Source organism: Myodes glareolus, chromosome 8, assembly GCF_982192425.1.
Source record: "Myodes glareolus chromosome 8, mMyoGla1.1, whole genome shotgun sequence".
Classification (NCBI taxonomy): domain Eukaryota; kingdom Metazoa; phylum Chordata; class Mammalia; order Rodentia; family Cricetidae; genus Myodes; species Myodes glareolus.
The window spans coordinates 3,850,094-3,862,172 of NC_142033.1; the positions used below are offsets into that span (position 1 = coordinate 3,850,094).

General features: G+C 47.8%; 1 long non-coding RNA gene across 2 annotated transcripts in view; it reads left to right on the forward strand.

Annotated features, from left to right (window-relative positions):
• Window positions 1-466: 466 nt before the first annotated feature.
• LOC125408609 (uncharacterized) overlaps window positions 467-12,079 on the forward strand; it is a 40,654-nt gene continuing 29,041 nt past the window's right edge. The window contains exons 1-3 of one of the 2 annotated variants that reach the window (XR_015738514.1): window positions 467-677; window positions 805-1,078; window positions 11,514-11,574. This is a non-coding gene — a long non-coding RNA (uncharacterized LOC125408609). Of the gene's footprint in view, window positions 678-804; window positions 1,079-6,831; window positions 9,167-11,513; window positions 11,575-12,079 lie in introns of those variants that run through there. The other variant, XR_007234514.3, reaches the window with a different exon arrangement.

The following is a 12,079-nucleotide window of genomic DNA, read 5'->3' on the forward strand; positions in this document are numbered from 1 at the left end:
TTTAATGCCAACACAGTTCCAGGGGGATGGGCTGTTTATTCAAGCCTCGCTCCATAGCTCCCTCTTCCCCCACACACCACACACATACACACACACACACACACACACACACACACACACACACACACACTGAGAGCAGATCCAAGGTCTGAATATCATAAACTGCAATCAGCAACTTCAGGCCATCAGAAGAAGGCGCAGCCAAGCTCCAGTGGAGGGTGGAAATACCCTGATGGCAAAAGTGGCCAGAGGACTTTGGAATGCTCGGCAGACTGAGCACGAACAACAACCGGGCCTTCGTGACTACTAAAGTCCTACTCAGAAGGACCTGGATTGGCTGAGGTCCAGAGGACAGTGCACACAGGGAGCTGCTCTGCCTCTGCTGGGGGCCAGCAGTGCTGTTTACGACTTGTACCCCAGGTCATTCAGCTTTGACCCGGGTGGACTCCGAGTTCCGGCAGATGGTACTCTGCTGTGTTTATTGCCAGTGTCTTAGGAGACACTTGAACTTTTTCTCCTGCTTATTTGTTTTGTGATAACAGGTGCAGTTTAGGGGTGTGAGTTTGACATGATAAATGACCAAAAACCTGAGCCAGTAGCTGCCCCTTTCACCAGCTCTTGCTGTCGTTCCTGCTGCTGGCTGACCAATGCCAAGACGAAGACTGGAGACCGTGCAGGTGTGAAGTGCTTGGAGCTGCAGTCAGGAGTTCCCAGTGCCCAGCTCTCCCCTCCTACCCCTGCTTTGCCACCGAAGCTAGGACTGACTTTTCTAACTTCCTCACCTACGTCTTTGGTTTCTTCTAGGTTCACAATGAACCCCTGTGTGGCATGAGTGTGATGTGTGGGGGCCGCCGTCCAAAAATAAGCTATTGCACCGAAGAGGGAAAGGCTGGTTGCAGAGGCGTGCCAGCCAGCCACGGTGTTCTTTGGCTGTTATTGGGTAGCGTCTGCAAATTCTCTTCTCTACACAAAGCCAAACGGGGCTGATTAAGCTCCTCTGGTGCAATTTTTGAAAAGAAAGGACAAGTTAAAAATAGCCTGAGAACAAGTGCTGGGAGCTGAGAGCTGCGAGAAAGAGGTAAGGATGGGGTCTGGGGGCAGCTTCAGAACCGCCATTCCCAGACCCGCAGGGCAGGACAAAGAGCCCTCCAAGGACAAAGTGCTTTCCAGGGTCACACTGAGCCGCAGCTCTCTTTTTTCCTTCTTCCCTCCTTCTTCCCCCCTCCTTTTCTTCATTCTCTCTCTCTCTCTTTCTCTCTCTCTCTCTCTTGAGATGGGCTCTCATGTTGCCCAGTGGCCTTAAATTCAGTGTGCAGTATGTAATGACCTGAGACTTTTAACTCTCTTACCTCCTGAGTGCTGAGGCCACAGGTATGAATCTCCATGGGTACAGAGATCACAGGTGTTAGAGCTCGTGACCTAAGTCATGGGTGTGAACCCCCCATGAGGGCCAAGGTCACGGGTGTGAGCCCCCATGAGTGTTGAGGTCACAGGTGTGAACCCCCCATGAGTGCCGAGGTCACGGGTGTGAGCCCCCATGAGCGCCGAGGTCACGGGTGTGAGCCTTCACAAGCGCCAAGGTCACGGGTGTGATCCCCCATGAGCACCGAGGTCACGGGTGTGCATCTCTATACCGTTTTCTACAATGATGATGTTCAAACCCAGGACTTTGTGCGTCTAGCAAGCACCTCATCGACTGAGCCATATCCCCAGCCTTTGTGGGGACACTGTAGTTGAACTGAGTGGATTCAGGTTTGTGCACATCCAGTCTTACAATTCAGCTCTGCTCTGACAACTGTCACCCAGGCCTCGGGAGTGACGCCAACCATACCAATCCCCGAGGTCTAGGCTTCCTCACCAGAGGGCAAGCAGTGCTGTCCCAGCAGGTCACGGATAAAGCAGAAGCAGATTGAGAGGGGCAGTTGACAGATGTGTGGACCCGTGTGCCAGTCTGGGAACGCAGCTGGAGCCCAGAGGACTCAGAGTTGGAGGGGGGCTGGCTCCCGAGTCTAGGGAGGCAGGGGGCAGGAGCTGCAGCCAGTTTGCGACTGGGGTCAAGTGTGCTTTCCTCATGCCTCTGGCTTGTGCCCTGGGCCCAGGAACCTGTCTTCCTTAATGGCTTGCAGAAGAACTCACTCCAATCTCATGGGCTCAACTCCTGGACTTATGGGGGAATATTAGAAACTAGAGGTTTTTTTTCTTTGGCTTGTTTTGTTTTTGTTTTTGTTTTTGTTTTGCTTGGGGGGGGGGTATTGAGACAGGGTTTCTCTGTGTAGCTTTGGAACCTGCCCTGGAACTTTCTCTGTAGACCAGGCCGGGCTCCAACTCAGTAATCCACCAGTCTCTGCCTCCCAAGTACTGGGTTAAAGGTGTGAGCCACCACTGCATGATTAGAAACCATTTTTTAAAATTACATTTTATAATTTATTTATTATTATTTTACGTGCATTAGTGTTTTGTCTGCTGGTATATCTGTGCAACACAACCAGATCCCCTAGACTGGAGTTACAGACAGGTGTGAGCTGTCGTCTGGGCACTAGGAGTTGAACCAGCTCCTCTGGAAGAGCAGCCAGTGCTCTTAACCTCTAGCCATCCCTCCAACCCTAGAAACCATTTTTAAGTGCTTATAATTTAATCACACATCTTGCCAGTATTTTCTCCATACTATATATATTTGGGGTGGTTTTTAATTACATTAACTTTTACATTTCCATCCGAGTCTTTACTGTACATTGAGCATATTCTCACCCAAACCCTGTTACTTTGCTGATTTTCCCTGGCTGTCTCCCTTTTGCCCTTCTCCTTCTAGACAGTTAAACTTTGCAGATTGTTTTAAAAAATGTTTTAATGTGAGCCAGGGTGGTTTAATCCCAGCACTCAAGAGGCAGAGGCTGTTCTCAAACTCACAGTGACCTGCCTACTGGGAAAACTCAGTCTTCTAGAAGAACAGCAAGTGCCTTTAACTGCTGAGCCACGTCTCCAGTCTTGACTCTTTTCTTCTTTATGTTTTTCTTAAAAGAAAAAAAAACTCCATTGTGCATACAGAGCACACTTTCTTTATTCATCCCTCTGGTGTGGGCACCTACATTGGTTCTAGAACTTAGTGTAATGAACGGTATTGCAATGTAAATTAGTGTGCAAATGTGTCTGTGTTTGAGTTTTGATTCTGAGAAAGAATTTTGCTACGTAGCTTCCGGCTGGCTTCCAACTCCAGGCAGGGCCCTTGGTTCTGCTTCCAGAGTACAGGGACTGCAGGTAAGCGCCACCATCCCGACTTGTCTGCACTATTATTAGTCACTGGCAGTCCTAAGTTCAAGTCCTGGGTCTACGTCTCTTATCTGTGCCAGGCAGGCTTCCCTCCCCAAGTCCAGTCATAATTAGCTCGCGCTGCCTGAACAGAGCGCCATAAACAAGGTGGAACTGACATCGTGCACTGGCTTTCTCAAAGTGTTGGAGGCAAAGTCCAAGCCGAAAGTGCTGAGGGCTCGGCGTCTTGTGACATCTTTACCCTTAGGTTGCCTCTGCCTGTTCTTCTCCACGTCCTCACGTGGCCTTTGGTGCCTCTTCTTAGGACACCGGTCTAACTGAATAGGGTCCCACCCTTATGGCCTCATTTAACCTCAGTTATTTCTGAAGAGATTCCTTCTCCAAACTCAGCAGCCGTGCTGGGGATTAGGCCTGGGGTCAGGGCACAGACATTTAGAGCGTGACTGCTGGCTTCTTCAGCAGTAACTGTGAATGGCTCCGGCGTTTGTATCAGTGGAGAGACCTGAACGGGGGAGCTTGTGGGATGCGCTCCGCGAAGCACCCGGCACAGAACCCTGTCCAGTCGAGCGCACATGCCAGCTGGTACTGCTGCTATCAGCCACCTTTGAACCCACAGCCCAGACTGACAGTAGCATTCTTAGCACGAGGTTACTGAACCCCAGCATAAGCTTTGTGGACCCTAAAACCTGCCTTTGTCCCACTATGCTGCATGGCTTCTTACGGCCTGGTTTATATAACGTGTCACAGAACACGGGGATCAAACCCAGGCTCCATGCATGCTGAGCTATTGACCAAGCTGCTTCCTTTCACAGTGTATCAGTGATAAGCTCTGAGTCATTCGGACTCTCCTAAGAGTGGAACAGCATCATTTCTTGTTTCCTACTAACAGTTAAACACTGGCATATAGATCTTCGGATGCTTTCACATTAACTATTAGCACTCAGTTTCAGGAGTTGTAGCTTACCTTTCAGTTTTCTTTAAGGCTAGGGATCCAGCAAAGGGCACACAATAGGCAACTGTTCTGTCAGGGAACTGTCCTCGGCCCCCTGTACATCCTGATTCTACGGTGTCTAATCAGTAGCTGTCATATCAAAGACAATCAGAAGTAAGCATTCAGCTCAACGATCTTAGCTCTGCAGGGAAGATGAAGTCAATGAACTAACTATGACGTCACAGCTCCGCAGGGTGCCCCGTGTTGACCATGAAGGCAGACCACAAAGGCAGACCACAAAGGTGGCACACATTCCATGCTTGTATGAATCAAGGTAGTATGTTTTGTTTTTAAACAGGGTCTCCTGTATCCTGCCTGGGCTGGTACTAGACCTACTACATAGTCAGAAACAACTTTGGTTGTCTGGGTTTCCTGTTTCTACCCACCAAGTGCTAGGATTAGAGATACGCACCAACACACCCAGTTTTTCCAGCGGTTGTTGATTTATTTGCACATGTGTGCGACAGTGTGCATGTGTGAGGGTTGGTCCTTTTCTTACACCATGTGGGCCCGGAGCTTGAACTTGGATTGTCAGGCTTGACAGCAAGCGCCTTTAACCACTCAGTGCTCTCTCCAGCACCGCAGCTAGTTTTATGCGGTGCTGGGTTTGGGTTTTAAATTCAGGGTCTAAGTCACTTTCCAGCCTATACTCCCAGTCCTGGAGCTCCCATTCTTTTTTCTTTTTCAGGGTCGGGGGAAGGTTTTGAGACAGGGTCTCTCTGTAGCCTTGGAGTCTGTCCTGGAACTAACTCTGTAGACCAGGCTGGCCTCGAACTCACAGAGATCCCCCAGTCTTTGCCTCCCGAGAGAGAGCCAGGATTAAAGGCACACACCAGCACTGCCCTGCCGAAGCTCCCATTTGTGAGAAACAAATATGTAGAGATGAAACATCTTGAGAAAAACGCATAAGGTAACAGCCGCAAATGCAAATTGGATCAGGATGACATAATACAGTAGCGTGAATACATTCCAAGGGATCACTTGGAGCTTACCAGCTACCCACATCACAGCTACTCAGGATACTCAACAAGCGTGGCAGTAACAGGATTTTATCCCAGGCTTGGGATCACACCCTGTGTAAGTGCTGGGCGCCTACAGATAGGACAAGAAGTTTCGATGTTTCTGACCCTTTGTGAGCCAGTATTAAGAGCCCTCCTTAGAGCCAAGGAAGCCCCAGCAAAAGACCTCAGTCGTGAAACCTCTGAAAGTCGTGGGTTTCAGAGGCGGAGAGCAAAGGGAGAAGACACTTCCAGTAAGCAAGTGTGGAATGGAGTAAGTGAGGAATCCGGAAAGGTTTGTTTATGACTGCAGAGATACCGTTTGGCCCTGAGTGAAATGTCGAAAGGCTAGAACAATGGAGTTTCAGCACCGGAATTCTAGGTTCTGCAAGCGAAGTCACTAAAAGAACAGCACCAACTGCCCTGTGCTGCTAAGCCACTTGAAGGCAGCTGATATCAAAATACTCTGTGCTTGTCACTTCGGGAGCATCACTTGCGCTTGTTAAACTTCAGTTTCTTAATCTATAAAATAGAGATAATTATACCTATGCTACTTAACAAACATGTGAGACGGAATGGTTGAATTAGGTATACTCTGAAGGTTGAGACTGTACGGGGTGGGGGTTGGAAGGGAGCCCTTATTCATAGACCACTAAGCAGCCTGTGACATCTGGCCTGGTGATGTTATCTGTAGATTTTTATTGTTTATTTCCTGTTTCATCTTCCTGTTGCTGGGTCTCTTGCTGCTCTAGCAGGCTCTTCGGGCTCTATGTCGCCAACCTTCCCATGGAGCGCCCTCTAGTGTCAAATGCTGCAATGATTTACTCTCAATCGAAGTGTGAACGTAAGGATCCTGGTTGACAGAGAAACTGGCTTTGGAGTAGTACTTAAAACTTATTTATGCCTGGAAAAAACGAGCATAGGTCCAAACTAACTCCTCTGAATGTGGGGGACAGTTGTATGGCTGGGACAGACTGAGGGGCCACTGACAGTGGCACCAGGATTTACCCCTACTGCTTGTGCTGGCTTTTTGGGAACCTGTTCTCTTTGGATGGATACTTTGCTGAGCCTAGATACAACAGGGAGGGCCTTGGACCTTCCGCAAAGCAATGTGCTTTATCCACTCTGGGGAGTGAATGAGGAGTGGAGAGGGTAGGTGGAGGGGATGGGAGGAGGGGAGGGAGTGGGAACTGGAATTGGCATGTAAAATGAAAACATAAAATAAAAAATTATAAAAAATTATTTATGTAATCTATGTACAATAAATAATAAAAAACAACATTTTGAGATAGGGTATCATGCAATCCAAATTAACCATGAACTCACTATGCATCTAAGATGACCTTGGACTCCAGGCTTCCTGCGTGCCAGGCGAGCATTCTTATCAACCGAGTTACGTCCTCTGCTGCCAAATGATTTGTTGTTGCTGCTTTTGTTTTGTTTTGTTTTTGAGACAGGGTGTCCCTGTGTATCTCTGCTGCCTTGGAACTCACTGTGTAGACCAGGCTGTCCCTGATGTCTAGCTTGTCTCTGGCAGCCCTGGAACTCAGAGATTCTCCTGTCTCTGTCTCCTAGGTTCCAGCATTAAAGGCGTGTACCACCACACCCAGAAAAACCTGCACGCTTGCTGCTGCTGGTGTGTTTCTTAGTGTGGAAATCTCCCTGCAATAGTTAACCTGTCTAGACCCTTGTTTCCTCATTCAGAAGAAGTGGAGCGGCCTCCTTGGCCACAGCTATCGTCTGTGGTGGTTCCTTTTCACTGTCAGCTTGATTGGATTTAGAATCGCCATGGAAACAGACCGATGCATTTGATTTGTTTCCAGAGAGCTTTAACTGAGGACCCTTCCTGACCACGGGAAGCCACAAAAGGAAGTGAGGACTTGAGGGAGCACCAGCCTTTGGGCCTCTCTGCTGCCCAACACTGGATGCCCTGAGACCAGCTGTCCTGCCTCCCCCACTGTCACGGACTGTACTCTCCACCGTGAACCAAAAGGATCCCTTTCTTCCTACCTTAGTTTCATTGGGTATTTTTCAATGGCAATGAAAAAAGTAACTATCACATTATGAGATTCAAAATTAAAAAAAAAAAGAATATGTCAAAAATATTCTCAAAGGCTGCAAGGTGCTACGGAAAGGTTCTAAACTAATGACTCCGCTCCAGAGTGATTGTTCTGAATTATGTGTAGAAAGCATGGCCTTTAACAGACATATCTTAGTTCTGCAACTATGCAGAATGTAGAGGACTAGATCAACGTCAGTGTGGACATCAAATAAGAACTGTATAGAAGATGCAGTGGGGAGAAAACTCAAGAGACGTGGGTGCTGACTGTTCACGCATGAGGACACGAATTCAAATCCCCAGAACCCGTGTGAAGGGGTGGACACAGCAGCACATGTGCCTGTAACCCAGTCTGCCAAGGGTCGGAGGGGGAGGGGGAGTGTCACTGGGGCTCCAGAGCTGCTAGTCTCGCACAGGTTCAGGGATGGACTCTGTCTGGAGGAGGTAAGCGGGGTGCGGGGTAATACTCCTCAGACATGAGAATGTGTACTTGCTCATATACCCACGTGTGCACACACCACATCACACATATATACCCCCCCCCCCACACACACAATCTTAAGAACAAATCCTAACGTGTAGTCTAGATAAGCAGTCTAAGCCACTGTCAAAGCGAGAAGCCATTGGTGATTTAAGGAGACTTGTTGACTGCCCAGCTGTGTCTTCTGTCTCTGGTAAAGGTTTGCATAAACAACAGAGGAAAATGCCTCCGGGGAGTTAGCTCCTTGTCGGAAACATTTAAAGAGCAGACGGGAGAGGAGCCTTTTGCTTCTCTGGGGGACCTCAAGCCCTTGTTCTCGCCTACATTTTGAAAAATCGGTTTCCCACTTGTGCTGACTGGGAGGAGGGGCTTGGGTTTTGGAACGCGGCTAAGCGGAGGCTCTGGACACCCCGCCCCTCTTCCGAGCCCTGTCTCCCTGGCTACAGCTAGGCTCTTGCGAAGAAGCAGGTGCAGCGTCTGAAGTGATGAGAGCTGGCTCATTCCTCCCACATGTCTCTTGTTTTAAAAATTAAGATTCCTGGCAGCAATATATTTAGTGTGATATGCATGCATTCACTTAAAATCTTAGTGACCAGGCAGTGGCGTTTCATGCACAGCGGTAAAGCTCATGGGACACGGAAGCAGAAAGGTGACCAAGCTTTGCTCGCACGCCTGATGACATCTGTGTTGTCGTACTGAGGTTCCTTGGAAGAAGCTGCTCTCAGTCTCATTTCTCACTCTATTGTCAGTAGCCCCAGAGAGTTCAAATTCCTGTGTAGCAATATTTTATTTGTATTTTAATAAATAAAACTGCCTGAAGATCAGAGAGTAAAACATCCCCACTCTCCAGCCTTACAGACCAGGCAGTGGTAACATATACCTTTAATCCTAGTAGCCACACTAGTTGCCATAGAAACAGGGTGGTGCATGCTTTTAATCCCAGTAGTGCATGCCTTTAATCCCAGCCCTAGAGAGGATTATAAAATGGGAGGAGACAGCTCTCAGTCATAGTCTCAACTGAGATTCCCAGAGGCAGGATCACCATTTCGGACTGAGGTGGAGTTAAGAGCCAGTGGCTGACTGCTTTGCTTTTTGGATCTTCAGGTTGAATTCCAATTTCCCCTTGTGAGTTTTTATTAATTGTGTTTCATTTCTCTGTGATTTACAGGAAATCCTCAAAGATTGTGATGTTTGTTTGTTTGTTTTTGAGACAGGGTCTCTCGTATCCCAAGTTGACCCTGAACCTACTACATAGTGAATGGGGGTGTGTATGTAGTGCTTAGGACTGGACCTGAGACTCTGGTAAACATCCAGCAGCTAACACCTCTAACCCATGGGCCACTGTCAACAGAACAAATATAACCTATGTTTTCAAAATCTATACATGTGTTTATAGACTCTGACTGCTTCCATATCTGTGATCCCGTCATCTTCCTGGGTGTTAGGATTACAACCAGGTTCCACCATGGCCAGTTCTCAGAGAACACTGTCTTTGCTCTTGAGACGGAATTCAGGAGCCTAGGTTAGCCTTGAACTTGCTAACTAGTTGAACTAGTTGATGATGATGATCTTGAATCCCAGATCCTCTTGCTTCTGCTTCTTTTTTTTTAATATTTATTTATTTGCTTATTATGTATACAGCATTCTTTCTTCAGTCCAGAAGAGGGCACCAGGCCTCATTACAGATGGTTGTGAGCCACCATGTGGTTGCTGGGAATTGAACTCAGGACCTTTGGAAGAGCAGGCAATGCTCTTAACCGCTGAGCCATCTCTCCAGCCCCTTGCTTCTGCTTCTTGAGTACTAGGTTATGTAACTACATCTTCATACTCAATGTGTGAGCTCCTGAGGATGGAACACACCAGGCGAGAATCCTATAAATGAGATACGCCCTCAGCCCCATAAGCTGTCTTTTCTGGGGACACCAAGCTGGAGTCATGAGAATTAAAAGTTAAAAGTGGCTAGGTGTAGTGGTACATGCCTTTAACCCCAGCAGTAGAGTCAGAAGCAGACAGACTGCAGGACCATGTCTCAAAAAACAAAAATTGAAAACAAAATACAATCAAAATAAGCAACCGCAAAATATTTAAATGTGGTTTGGTTTATGCAAAGGCTTTTGAAATGGAACAGATTATTTAGGCGTTCCTACTGACTCCAGGCAGGTCACACCCCGTAAACACCTGAGCCATTGACAGGAGTGATATATGTGTATGTCTCTTGACATACTAAGCAAACATACTACTTGACAAAGCCGGAGGGGAGAGATGGGGGCTGTATCTTTGCTTACTCCCTCTGTCATTATTCTACCACATATAAACCAGCTTCGATCTTCTTCAGTCACACGATCTCCATTGGGCAGCCCCCAACACAGGACATAGAAGGGACCATTTTTTTTTGCAGGGGGACCAGGTTTTCTAAAGCCACGGCAGGAGCCTTAGCCCATAGGTTCACTTGTAGCCTCCAGTATCTCCTTTCCTACCCCAGGAGGTGAGCAGGAGCACACCCTGTGGGCTCGAAAGAGAAGGGCTATTTCCATAATGTGCTAACATCATGGTGTTCCTTCTGCACCATGAACGGATGGAGTTTCCTACTCTAGAATAAAGCTGCCTAAACTTTAATGGGCGCAGAATCACAGAAGAAGCCAGTCATATGAAGAACTGAAGCCAGCAGACAGCCTTTCAATATCCAAAGGTCTCCTACCAGGCTCTGTGTCTCCAAGGCCCCACTACCTTGTCAATGAACCATCAAGGAGACCAAGCCTTACACATCAACTCTGAGAGGGGATATTACAGATAATATAACATAATTAACTGTTCCCGCCCAGAAGAATAATACAAATTGTCAGTCATTCAGACTTGGTCTCCTATGGTTAGAACATCCATGGAAAAGATGGCTTTGTGTAGTTTCTGCTCTCATGCCAAGTCCTCTCTTCAGTTGCCCAGGGCAACCTCTACCCCTTATTGTATTAAGGAGAAAGTGAGGCAAAGGGGCTAGAAAGGTCTGTTAGTGCTTGGCATTCGCTGGTCTGGGCAGACTTCCAACTGAGCCTCTCTCTGCTGATCCCAGCAGTGGAGACGCTGCTCCCAGGCTCTCCTCCAGCATCTCCTTTGCTTGGGTGATCCCCTGGCCACTGGCCCCCAACTTTTCTGTAGCTTATCCTTAAGGATAGGGTGTTCTCTGTTGGGAGAACTGAAGAGTATAATTTGAGGGCAAAATCCCCTTAAGAAGGCTCCAGGCCAACCCACAACATGCTGTTATAGCATCTGTACATACTCCGTCAGGATGTCCATGTTCCTCTGACCTGCTCACAGTGATGATGTAACCTCTAGGCGGCTGCCCTTTCTTTTGGAGGCACCAAGCACATGGCATTCTAAGCCTCACATTCCAGTGGCTCCAGAAGTCTTCTTTAGGCCAGCTACCTCTCCTGTCCCATGAAAACCCTGCACCATCACCCAACAACATCTGCCTCCTGTGTTCTGTTTCCCAATCTCATGCCACCCCTTGCGAACCCTCTGGACTCTCTCATAGGCAGAGGTGAATAGTGAGCCAAAGTCACAAAATCTGTCCATAGCTTCCTCTGCAAGTCTTGCACAGCTGGGCTGACCACCCGCTTGAGAATTTGCTAACTCAGTGTGCCCTCAGCCATGGCACTGTGACGACTTCATGTTCTGCCTTTCATAATGTGTGCCTTTCATAATCAACATTTATTACTCTAACAGGAGATCTCCGTAAAGCCTGAGACCCTGTGTTTCAACACCAGTCTTGACATCTGTTAGTCCGGTAAGTGAAGCTCTGGAGTCTTTGTTGTAGCTGAGCTGATAGAGTACTGGCCTAACATGTATGTAGCTCTTGGACCAATCTGCAGCACCACACAGAAAAAAAAGACATTGGTGCGTGGTGCATCAAGACAGCATGCTACAGAAATACGTGTGCGTCTGTGTTTATTGCTGTTTGTCCCACTACAGTCAAGACATGGGAGTGGGTTAGATGCCCAGTGCAGATGGATGAATAAAGGAAACATTGTATGATTCAGGGTCTCGAATAGCTCAGGTTGTCCTCAAATTCTCTACCTAGTTGAGAGTGGCCTTGAACTTCTGGTCTCTCTGCCTCCACCTCTGCCAGCATTGCATAAGACGGGCATGGGGTGCACACCTGTGATTCCACACTGGGGTGAAGGCAAGAAGAGCAGAAGTTCAAGGTCATTCTCAGCTTTACAGTAACTTTGACTCTAGCCTATATTATACATAGCCCTGACTCTAAGCAACAACAAACTCAAAAGGAAAAA